This window comes from Bos mutus, chromosome 17 (assembly GCF_027580195.1).
Source record: "Bos mutus isolate GX-2022 chromosome 17, NWIPB_WYAK_1.1, whole genome shotgun sequence".
NCBI classification, from domain to species: Eukaryota; Metazoa; Chordata; class Mammalia; order Artiodactyla; family Bovidae; genus Bos; species Bos mutus.
The window spans coordinates 25,415,095-25,428,063 of NC_091633.1; positions in this window are offsets into that span (position 1 = coordinate 25,415,095).

Sequence of the window (12,969 nt, forward strand, 5' to 3'; positions counted from 1 at the left end):
CAGCAAGAACAGCGGTGCAGCACTCTGGCGCTGGGACCCCCTGGGCAGCCGGCTGCACCACCGCGCGGACTCACAGCATCAGTGGGCCTGCAGTGACCCCTAGTGTTGAAGTGGTGGCATCTCATCTTGTTCTCCCATCCAAGAACAAATGAGTTCTCTCCCGCTGCAATCAGCAGTCACAGGCTGTCATGTTTTAAATTATAGCCAAATTATATTTTCTAAAACTGGAAATTTAATTTATTACATCATTTTAAATGAAAAGGGTGGCCAAGCACATGACTGTGGTGAAGGAAATTCTGAATCTGGTCTTGTGGAATGAAAGTCACCACCTTGAGCCTTATATGCTCCTAAAAATGAAAATAAAAACATTGTGGAATTAACTTAAAAATGAAAACTTAAGTGTTCATACAGCATGCGTCCACTGTAATACTTGAGTTGAACTTGGGCTGTTCTTTAAAATCCGCCAGCGTGTTAGTCACTCAGTCGTGTCCAGTTCTTTGTACCCCATCAACTGTGGCCCGTCGGGCTCCTCTGTCCATGGGATCCTCCAGGCAAGAATACTGCAGCAGGTAGCCATTCCCTTCTCCAGGGTATCTTCCTGACCCAGAGATCGAACTTGAGTCTGATGCACTGCAGGCAGATTCTTTACCATCTGAACTACCAGTTCAGTTCAGTTCATTCGCTCAGTCGTGTCTGACTTTTTGCAACCCCATGAACTGCAGCATGCGAGGCCTCCCTGTCCATCACCAACTCCCAGAGTTCATTCAAACTCATTTCCATCGAGTCAGTGATGCCATCCAGCCATCTCATCCTCTGTCGTCCCCTTTTCCTCCTGCCCCCAGTCCCTCCCAGCATCAGGGTCTTTTCCAATGAGTCAACTCTTTGCATGAGGTGGCCAAAGTACTGGAGTTTCAGCTTTAGCATCCTTCCTTCCAAAGAAATCCCAGGACTGATCTCCTTCAGAATGGACTGGTTGGGAAGCCCCCAAATCTGCCAAGTAACTGATAATTTTAAATAGGTATAGGCAACCATGTTGATAATTCAAATGAATGTTTTCGAACAAGAGGAAGCTGGAAGCCTCCTTCACTTTCTCAGGACCAAATGTGTCTCTTAAGAAAAGGCAAATTCTTTAGAGGGAGTTTAAAGAGTTGCATAAGGTGTGTTCATAGCAGCACTATTTACAATACCCAAGACATGGAGCAGGTGAATGGATAAAGGACATGTGGTGTATATACAATGGAATACTCCTCAGTCATAGAAAACAAAGAAATAATGCCATTGCCAACAACATGGATGGACCTAGAGATGATCAAACTAAGCAAAACAAATCAGAAAGAGAGAAACAAATGCCATATGATATCACTTACACGTGGAATCTAAAATGTGATGTAAATCCACATAACTGTGAAACAAAACAGACTCGCAGACAAAGAGGCCAGACTTGTTGCCAAAGGGGAGGGATGGATTGGCTTTTGGAATTAGCAGATGCAGACTAGTACATAGAGAATAGATAAACAAGATCTCACTGTATAGCCGGGGGAACTATATTCAATATCCTAAGACAAACCATAATGGAAAAGAATATGAAAAAGAAAGTGTGTGTGTGCGTGTGTGTGAAAAGAGTTGCACAAGAAGAAGAGATCTCAAATAGGGAGCACCTTTGGTCTGACTCCTGGAGGAGAGAACTTTACGTGTGATAGTTTAGAGCCTTGTGGGTTTTCGAGATGCCCAGAGTCACACCAGTGTCGTTGACAATGGCAATGACCAATTAAAATGGAAAACCTTAGAGTTGGGGCGGCCCGTCATCTCCTGCTTCAAGCCTCCAATGTTGAACCTGAGCAAATAAAGACCAGACAGAGAATCCCTTAATTTAGTTATTGCTGCCTTTTAAAAACTCTGCTATGAGGATAAAATAATTTAGGATGTAGAAATCTGAGCATAAACCACTTCTGATCATCAAAATTGGCCGGTCCTAGTCATCATTTTCAGTTAGCTCTGAAAGGGACTACTAGTGAGTATCTGCAGGTGTTATATGTTTCAAGTAAACTAAAATACAAATTTTGGGGGTTTCTTTTCTTTTCTTTGTCTTTGATTCTGGTGTTTTTGTACTGGGATCACTATGGAAATGACTTCTAGAAAACCCATTATGAGACCTGTGTGATTAAAACATATTTATTTAGCAAACATTTCAAAATTCTTTCCGAACCTAGCCTTCAAGCAGTTACCGTTTTGTGGACTTCCCTAGGGGTACAGTGTCCCCTGACAGTGCAGGGGACCTAGGTTCAATCCCTGGTCCAGGAAGATTCCATATGCTATGGAGCAACTAAAGCCCATGTGCCACAGCTACTGAAGCCCACTTGCCCTAGAGCCTGCGCTCTGCGACCAGAGATGCCCCTGCAGTGAGAAGCCTGCATACTGCAACTAGAGAAAGCCCCAGCGCAGCAAGGAAGACCCAGCACAACCAACAAATAAATATTAAAAAAAAAAAAAAAAAGGTTACACTTTGGTTAAAATTTCCATGCTAGCAAAACTAGAGTTAATCACATATGTACCCACCCTGAATGGATGCTTTTTAATAACTGGCAGATTCTCAAACCATGTATCTTGTTGGCATATCTGGCACTGCTATGTTTCAACCACAGGATGCCTGTCTGGAAGTGGCATCTAAGCCCGACTCATCACAGCCCTGCCCCAGGACATTTGCATGGGAAGTGAGGTGTGGGGGAAGCCGTCTCCCTACGTGATGCAAGACTGAGAAGCCACTGGCCACGCTACCCGCTCCGAACAATCTGGAGGAAAGCAACACGAGGAGAAAAGATCTAAGAGACAAAATCTGTCTGCTGTTCCAGTCCCTTATTCTGATCATTTCTAACCTTCCGTGAAATATCTTAGTTTCACATAAACTCAAAAAAATACATTTATTTTTTTGACTGTGTCGGGTCTTAGCTGTGGCACATGGGACCTTCACTGCGACACACAGGCTCTCAAGTTGTGGGGCACAGGCTTAGTTGCCCCGCGGCATGTTGGATCTTAGTTCCCAGACCAGGGATCAAACCCACATCCCCTGCATTGCAAGGCAGATTCTTAACCACTGGTCCACCAGGGAAGTTCCCAAACCCCACCTTTTAAAGCTGGTCTAGGTTGAGTTGGCTCCTCATTACTAGATCATCTCTCATCTCTCCTCTAACCTGACCCACTGGTTGAGCTCCGGCTTCTCCCCTGGTTGAGGACAGACTGAATCAACCCTCGCCACTCTTCAATCATTCCCTCCCATGGCTCCCATCCCAGTGAAAAGCTCAAGTCCCAACAGTACCCTTCAAGCTGTTGGTGGGGTGTCCATCCCCCTCCTCCATGCTCAGTGGTATCCCCTCCTCCTCTCCTGCTTCAGCCAGCCCTGCTCCTGCCTGCACCACACATGATTTGTCACAATGCATGGCCTCGCCAGACTTCTTTCTCTGCCTGGAACACGTGTTCATCAGATATCCATACAGTTCCTCCCTCACTTCACTTTTGGTCTCTGCTAAGCATCCCTTCGCCTCCCTTAGACGCAATGCTTAAGTAGCAGCCTCCATGGATTTCTCTCTTCTTAAACTGTGTTGTGTTTCCTGTCGTTGGTCAACACCTGTCTCTCTCTGCCACCTGGAGTGCAAGGTCCCTGAGAACAATACCTGTGTTTTCTCACTTCTCTATTCCCACCACTCAGAATACTACAGAAAAACCCAGTCGTTCAGTAACATTTTTAAAAGAAAGTAAATCAAAGAGAGAAATAGAATATGATATCACTTATACATGGAAAGTAAATCAAAGAAAGAACAATATCATGTGATATCACTTACATGCAGAATCTTAAAAAAAATGATACAGATGAACTTATTTACAAAACAGAAGAAGATCACACAGACTTAGAAAATAAATGCATAGTTACAGAAGGGGAAAAGGGGAAGGAATAAATTGGGAGTTTGGGATTAATATATACACACTGCTGCTGCTGCTAAGTCGCTTCAGTTGTGTCCGCTTCAGTCGCACTCTGTGCGACCCCATAGACGGCAGCCCACCAGGCTCCCCCGTCCCTGGGATTCTCCAGGCAAGAACACTGGAGTGGGTTGCCATTTCCTTCTCCAATGCCTGAAAGTGAAAAGTAAAAATGAAGTTGCTCAGTCGTGTCCGACTCTTTGAGACCCCATGGACTGCAGCCTACCAGACTCCTCCGCCCATGGGATTTTTCCAGGCTGCTACTAGGTATAAAGCAGAGAAACAACAAGGACCTGCAGCATAGCACAGGGAACTCTATTCAAAATTCTGTAAGAACCTAAATGGAAAGAGAATGTGCAAAAGAATAGTTATACATATTCCTGAATCACCGCTGTACCCCTGAAACTAAACAGCCATACTCCAAGTGTCGTCAACTGTAAACTGTAAATCAACCACACGCCAGTACAAAACTCTAAAAATCAAGAAATGAATCAGCTACTCCTTCCCCGCCTCCCCCAGCCTGAGAGAATGTGCATTCTCCTTCTTATTTGAAGAAGACACTGCTTAGGGACTATTTACCTGCTATCTTTGGGCCGTATAACTGGTCAACATAACGAATTTAACATTGAACTCCAGCTTGGAGCTCAGTTAATTAGACCAGTCCTTTCACTGGTAGGGAAACAGATACTGAAAGAAGCAATGTGACTTGCCTTGTCTATATTTCCTTTTCCCAAAGGAGCGAGAGGGGTGGGTTTTAATATGAAACTCACCACATGGCTATCTCCTAGGTCTCCTGTCTACCCAGTACTATTCTGAGGCAGGGCAGTGGGGTGGTTAAAGCAAAGTCTGCTTGGATCTGAATTAATAGCTGTGTGACCTTGGTCAAATTACTTAACCCCTCTGAGGCTCAGTTTCCTTAACTTAAACAATCTAGGCTATTGTATCACTTGATATGTTGGGCTGTTACAGAATTGAGAAAACCCATATATAGCATCTACATGATACTCAGCATCCTAGAATATAGTCAGCATTATAATAGAGAGTTATTGCTAGTCACTGTTTCCTGTGGGAATAAAAGTGTATTTTTTTTAATCTTTTGGCCACACTGCATGGCATATAGGATCTTAGTTCCCCAGCCAGGGATTAAATCCATGCCCTCTGCATTGGCAGTGCAAACTTTTAACCAATGGACCACTAGGGAAGTCCCAGAAATATATTTTTCTTTCAAAATGTTATATTTATCCTCGTCCAATTACCTGTATAACTATGCACATAATTCATTGGGTTTCTGTAGGGTCCAAGTCAGGAACAGATTTTCTTAGCATGATGTTAAATCAGTATGTCTGATCCCTGAGGATCAGACTTATAAACAAAAGTCTTGTTTGTTTCATGCCCACATGAGATCTCTTAAAAAACACCAATCATTAAGCCAGAGAAACAATGCATATAAATCAACTTTACTCATCTTGGAGTTTAAGAATCTTGCTCTTTCTCAGTTAAAGTTTTTCTTTTCTCCACACACACAAAAAAATTCCAAGTCTTGGAAAACAAAAACAAAATAAGACACCTTATGTACTTGCAAATTTTTCCAAGATGAAGCATCTGCAGGTGTAAGCTCTGTTTGTTGATTTTTCATCTTGGTGCACACGATCAGGAAAAAGTGCTGACTGGGATGCAAACTGTTCTGTCACGTCCCATTTCCAGGTTTCATTCCTGAGTTGTTGCACCTCCAAGTTCAAGTTGAGTGTCAGACTTGCCATTTTAAAATGGTGTTGCTGGGGTGTGTATATAACTATTTCGCAGTGTAGCAAGAAAACAGAGTTGCTCACCTGAGCTGGGGGATGGTGAGCAGCTTAGGTGCCTTTCCTAAGCTCAATGCCAGCCCCGCCCCCACAGTCAAATGACTCATTGGAGAAAGGAAAACTTTCTCTTCGTCTTCTTCCAAGGTCAGTACAGGTGCCTGCTTCCGCCTTCCTCCTCCAAAATACACTTGTCCTTATACGTTCTACCTTCAAGCTGGTTGGGGAAAGCAAGACCACTTAAACTAATGCTAATAAATAATGGTGGTGGTGGTTTAGTTGCTAAGTTGTGTCCGACTCTTGCAACCCCGTGGACTGTAGCCTGCCAGGCTCCTCTGTTCATGGGACTCTCTAGGCAAGAATACTGGAGTGGGCTGCCATTTCCTTCTCCAGGAGATCTTCCTGGAGATCCAGGAATCGAACCCAGGTCTCCTGTATTGCAGGCAGATTCTTTACCAACTGAGCTACAATCATTGCTAATTCCAATCATTTACTTCATCCAATATGGCCAGTCTCTCCCCACCATCCTCCAAATAAACACCTTATCCCAAACTATGGCATTGTATTTTTCAAAGACAGCCACAATCATGTGCCCAACCACCTGATCTTTTCAGTGTAATCTTAACTCCCTCCCCCATCAGGAGGTGGGGTCTCTATCCCTTTCCCTGGAATCTACATGGGCTTGTGCCTCCAGGTAAACCAATAGAAGAGTGATGCTGTATGACTTCCAGGGTAAATCAGAGAAAATAGGTCACTTTGCTCACTAGAGCCGTTTTTCCTGGAGCCTTGAGGTGCTAACTGCCTGTGACCTGGGACAGCTGGGTCACATGGAGAAGTTATACATCATCATTCCAGGGAGCAGTCCTAATCTTCAGGGTCTCTAGCTGAGACCCCAAATAGACAAGTGTCAGAGCATTCAGATAATGCCAGTCCCCAGTTAACTGGTCAACCCCTGCTCAACATGTCCAAATGAGTCCCTGGTCACTGTGGAATAGAGACCCAACCCTACAGTGTGAATTCCTGAGCCACAAAATCTGTAACCATAATAAAAGAGATTGTTATTTTATGCCATTGAGTTTGGGTGGTTTGGTAAGCAGTGTGGGTAATCAGAACCCTTGCTAACAGCAAAGCAGTCCTTTGTTCATTTCAGCACAACTCAATAAACATTAACTGAACACCTACATTCTGCCAGACAATAGGGGTACAGAAATCGTAAGTCGTCCCTGTCCTACATCAGTGAAGTTCAGTTCAGTTCAGTCACTCAGTCGTGAAAGGAACCCACAAATTGAAAGTTTGATGGAGAATCCTTCAGGAATGGCTGGATCCAGGTGGTCACCCAGCCTTAGTCTCTCTCCACCTCCAGGCTTGACTTTCTTTGGTATTGACATCTCTCTCTGGCAGCCCCTCCCCACCCAGTGGCCCCTGCAGCTACTCTCTTATAAATCTACAGGCCCAAATCTAAGTGAGAGGCAACTCTTTTTCTGATGATTCCAACAATATATCTCAGCCTGACTGTCAGCATCTCAAATAGGACCACAGGCCCATTGCTTAGGGATAGCCTGGCTGAACTGGATTTGAGGTTGTAAAGCTACCCAAACCACATGTACTGAGAGTAGGAAGGACTGTTTCACCAAGGATAATCCTACTGTGGTTATCAAAAGGAATGATTTGTGGGTATCCACTAACAGCATGGACATCCAATAACAACACAGGTCTGTACATCATTCTCCAGTGGAGGGGAAAATGCTTATCTATGTACTCAAGAATATCCAAGAATATGAACACAAAAATTCTGGGGACTTCCTTCTCTTTTTTCAGATGAAGTCAAGACACAAACACTGCAATGGCAAGTCCAGATTGCACATGTAATTGGCAGCAAAGTCGACTAGATACAGGTCTCCTAGTACCCAGTGCCTGGCTCGTTCTACTGCCCTGTCCCAGACCACCAATTCCACATACTTCAGACACACCCTTGCTTTCTGATCTCCAAATGGAAGGGATTTAAGCTCATTATTTTTTTTTAATTAAAGTATAATTGATTAACAATATTCTGTTAGTTTCAAGTATAAATAGTCCTGCTATGAACACTGAGATGCATGTATCTTTTCAAATTAGACTTTTTGTCTTTTCCTGATATATGCCCAGGAGTAAAATTACTAGGTCATATAGCAACTCTATTTTTAGTTTTTAAAGAAACTTCCATATTATTTTCTATAGGGTAAGCTCATAATTTTGATTCCAACCTCAGATAAGTGTTAGTTGCTCAGTTGTGTCTGATCCCGACCAAGGTATGAAACTCCAGTCTCCTTCATTGCAGGCAGCTTTTTTGTTTTTTTAACCATCTGAGCCACCAAGGAAGTAGCCTCAGATAAATAGAAAAGCAAATCAGAAATGTTAGTTTTTCCTGATTTCTACCTTGTCAAACTCAAATACTTAAAGCCCCCAAATCTTGCAAAGTGTGATATGTGAATGGTAGTGTTGTGTCCGTCAGATGGCTCACAGCTCTGCTCCTCTTAGAGTAGACATGGCCACGGGCAAGGTATTGGCCCATAAACGTAAATGGGGGATTGCGGGTGAACGTGAGTCTCTGAGCCTAAGCTGAGATTTGTTTTTGAGTTCACGGGATGGGTGAGACACAGCATTTGTTTTGCATGGGTTGACTTACAAGGTGCGGTGGGACTGGTCAGGAAGGTTTTCTGATCAAGCACGTCATGGTAGGGGTGGGAAGCTGGTTGCAGTCATAGGCGTGTTTTACCAGAATCTCTCTGAAAATCCTTCTATAACTGCTTGTCCCAGACATGAAATTGGGTCTGTGGTCTATACTGAACCCAACATACCAGCTCTTCCCTCTTCTTCCAGGCAACATTGACTGGCCCATTGAAGGGATACGTAACCCAGGAGGCAACAGTGACTGATAGATAGAATGAATGGATGTGTAACCCAGGAGGGCCAGTAAGAGTCCTTCCCTGAGATTTTTCAAATTGGATCTCAGAAGTAGAAGCTCTTTTTTCTTCTTGCTGAAAGGCTGAAAAGCTGTGGGATCCCGGGACTTCCCTGGCAGTCCGGTGGTTAAGATTTCCCCTCCCACTGCAAGAGGTGCAGGATCATCACTGGTCACTGGTTGGGAAGATAAGATCCCAGATGTCCTGCAGCCAAAAAACCTAAACAAAACAGAAGCAAAAGCAATATTGTAACATAAAATTAAATAAAAGAAAGAAATATCCCACTTAATGATTGTGCTGATGTTTACACTATTACATACATTGTCAAAACAAACAGACCTGTTCATTCAAAAAGAGTGAATTTTATTGCATGTAAAACATACCTTAAACCTATTTTTTTTTTAAAAAGAACGAAATAATGCCATTTGCAGCAACATGGTAAGTCAGACAAAGAAAAATATAATATGATAGCACTTACATGTGGACTCCAAAAGTGATGCAGATGAACTTGTTTATAGCACAGAAACAGACTCACAGACTTAAGAGGTGGGCTTGTGGTCACCAAGGGGGAAAGATGTGGGAGGGATGAATTGGGAGGTCTTGAGTGGCATATGCACACCTCTATAATGTAAAACAGATAATCAACAAGGACCTACTGTACAGCACAGGGAATTCTATGCAATACTCTGGAATGACCTATATGGGAAAAGAGTCTGAAAAAGAATATATATGCGAACATGTAAAACTAAATCACTTTACTGTATACCTGAAACTATCACAAATTGTGGATCAGCTATACGCCAATATAAAAATTTTTTTAAAGCAATATAGTAACAGATTTGATAAAGACTTTAAAATGGTCCACATCCAAAAAGAAAGCTGTAAGGCTGTAAGATTCAGAGCCACCAGTAACTGGGTCCTTCACATGGTAGAAAGCAGATATAAGAGAATGAAGCCAATGTTTAGTGAGCAAAAGAAATCCCAAGGGAATCTGAGAGCCTGCCTCCAGTTTTCTTGACATCAAATCTGTGCCTCCACTTTAAATCATTTTATAACATGAACCAATGAATTATCATTTTGCTTGAGCTGTTTAGAGATGAATTTCACTGAGTGATGGCCAACACCATAGAGTCTTCTCCAACTCTACCCAAGAGCCGACTCCTAAAAGAAGTAGTGACAAGGAAGGGGAGAGCCCAAAAAGTGAAACTGGGGGATCGATGTCCATGGCCTCATTTGTTCTCAGGGACAAGGACCCTGGAGTTATAAGGATGGAAGAAATAAAACAAGAGATGGGAAGTTTCTGGCTCATAAGTTATTCAATAAACATTAGCTCTTGATTGTACTTAGCACATATGTAAGCACCTGCAATTTGCATCAGAATATACAGTTCCCACTGCAACAAATGTTCAATTTTGATTATTAATTTTGTCATTATTCTGCATGTGTGTCTAACATTAAATCTTCTGAAGAGTAGAAATCTCTTTCATTAATTGGTTGTAGAGTACAAATAACCATTTATCCTTCATTGCTAGAATCCAGGGTTCCTGTTGAAAATCTCTTTTGTCTGCCAATACTAAATAGATTTTTCACTCTTCAGCCAACTGCAATTTATCTTTTCCCCATCAGTCTGTGGACACAATTTCCAATCATGTCACAGGTGACCTACTAATTAGGAATCTCAAGGATGTGTTTAATTTCTCATCTGTCCTATTTTTCCATAACACTTAACATGACCCACTTCTTTCCTCTTGAGGCTATGAGCTCATGGTTTTGTCATTTTTTCCTCCTTTACTGATTTCCTCCTTAGTATTAATCTGTGGGGTTATTTCCCTCTTTACCTACCTCTTAAGTATCCTCTGGGAATATATTCTTTCTTCAATTCTAAGTCCACTCCTTGGCATCTTATGGACACCACAACTTTCACCAGTAACTATGAAAAGATGGCCCCATATTTATCCAAGAAATTGCACCTGAGATTCAGACTGAATTCCCAAGTACCTATTGGACACTTTCCATAAGCAATTAACATTTAATTTTTTATAGTGTCACAAAATATATACCTTCTATTTCTTTTCTCTGCCCCTTGTAGCTATAAAATGGTCTTTAAAATTCCCTAGTTGCTCACTGCATTTGAAACTCTTCTCAAAGTCTTACCTACTCCTTACTCCTTACCGTCTACATAGAATTAATCATCAATCTCTACTGACACTTCACCCTAAATACATAAGGATTTTCTCTTTCCTTTCGTCCACACTGCTACCACCCTGGTTCAGATCTCATCTGTTTCTCACATAGAATATTGCAGGAATCTCTCAGTTATTTTCTTTGCTTACCTCCTTAATGTGTGTGCATTTGGGCTCAGTAATGTCCGAGTCTTTGTGACCCCATGGACTGTAGCCCTCCAGGCTCCTCTGTCCATGGGATTCTCCAGGAAAGAATACTGGAGTGGTTGCCATTTCCTACTCCAGGGGATCTTCCCAACCCAGGGATAAAACCTGCATTTCCAGCATCTCCTGCATTGGCAGGCAGATTCTTTACCACTGCACCACCTGGGAAGCCCATTTACTGATACAGGGGTGTCATTTTCCACCCACACTTCCTTTCAATAGCAATGCAAGTGAGGCATTTAAAAATGCATCCTCCAGCTGCAGACAAGCCTTCAGACGATGCAACCTCAGCTGCCATCTTGGTAGCAACCTTGTGAGAGACTCTGAGCTAGGTCCACCCAGCTGAACAGTCTCACCTGGAATTCCTGACCCACAGAAACAAAGAGATAATGAGCTTTGCTTTAAGCCAGTTAATTTGTGGCTTGTTTTATAGCAGTAGATAACTAATATAACCAAAACTTACCATCCAGCACCAGTTTGATAATTGTCCTGGCAGTATTTTTCTGTGCACATTTATACCCCACTCATCTCCCCGTTTCCTAAGCTAAATATTGTTTCATAGCTAGACACTTTGTGTACATTGGTCACAGTTTTATTTATAGTTATAGAGACCCCAGATAACAACGTTACTGTTCTATACCAAATCATTCACTCCTTGCTGTTGCAGGTTATGTGATTTATCATTGTTTGCAATTAAAAACAAGCTTTGGATATTATAACAAATTCAAATGTTAGTGCTGCAGGCTTCAAAAAAATGCAAAACATGAGAGTTGCGGGTTAAGCTTTATTTGTGGCAAAATGAGGACTGCAGCCCAGGAGAGAGCACTGATAGGACTATAGCCCAGGAGATAGCTCTGGGAAACTGTTCTGAAGAGGCAGGGGGTAGATCAGATCAATCGCTCGGTCGTGTCGGACTCTTTGCGACCCCATGAATCGCAGCACGCCAGGCCTCCCTGTCCATCACCAACTCCCAGAGTTCACTCAGACTCACGTCCATCGAGTCAGTGATGCCATCCAGCCATGTCATCCTCTGTCATCCCCTTCTCCTCCTGCCCCCAATCCCTTCCAGCATCAGAGTCAACTCTTTGCATGAAGTGGCCAAAGTACTGGAGTTTCAGTTTTAGCATCATTCCTTCCAAAGAAATCCCAGGGCTGATCTCCTTCAGAATGGACTGGTTGGATCTCCTTGCAGTCCAAGGGACTCTTAAGAGTCTTCTCCAACACCACAGTTCAAAAGCATCAATTCTTCGGTGCTCAGCCTTCTTCACAGTCCAACTCTCACATCCATACATGACCACTGGAAAAACCATAGCCTTAACTAGACGAACCTTTGTTGGCAAAGTAATGTCTCTGCTTTTGAATATGCTATCTAGGTTGGTCATAACTTTCCTTCCAAGGAGTAAGCGTCTTTTAATTTCATGGCTGCAGTCACCATCTGTAGTGATTTTGGAGCCCAGAAAAATAAAGTCTGACACTGTTTCCCCATCTATTTCCCATGAAGTGGTGGGACCGGATGCCATGATCTTCGTTTTCTGAATGTTGAGCTTTCAGCCAACTTTTTCACTCTCCACTTTCACTTTCATCCAGAGGCTTTTTAGTTCCTCTTCACTTTCTGCCATAAGGGTGGTGTCATCTGCATATCTAAGGTCAGCATATATGTGATTTTGGTGAAGAAGGAATACATGCGATCAAGCATATACTCTTTTGCAGTTTCTGCTAGTCACGAGGAGCAGACATCACCATGAAGGATTTTGGTGCTTTTTTGGATAGGAGGAGATACAAAAATTGGGCTCATAAAATCAGCTTCTGACAATATCTAACTATCCAAAAACCTGCTCTGCCAGGTTTTCCAGGACACAGAGAGCCTCG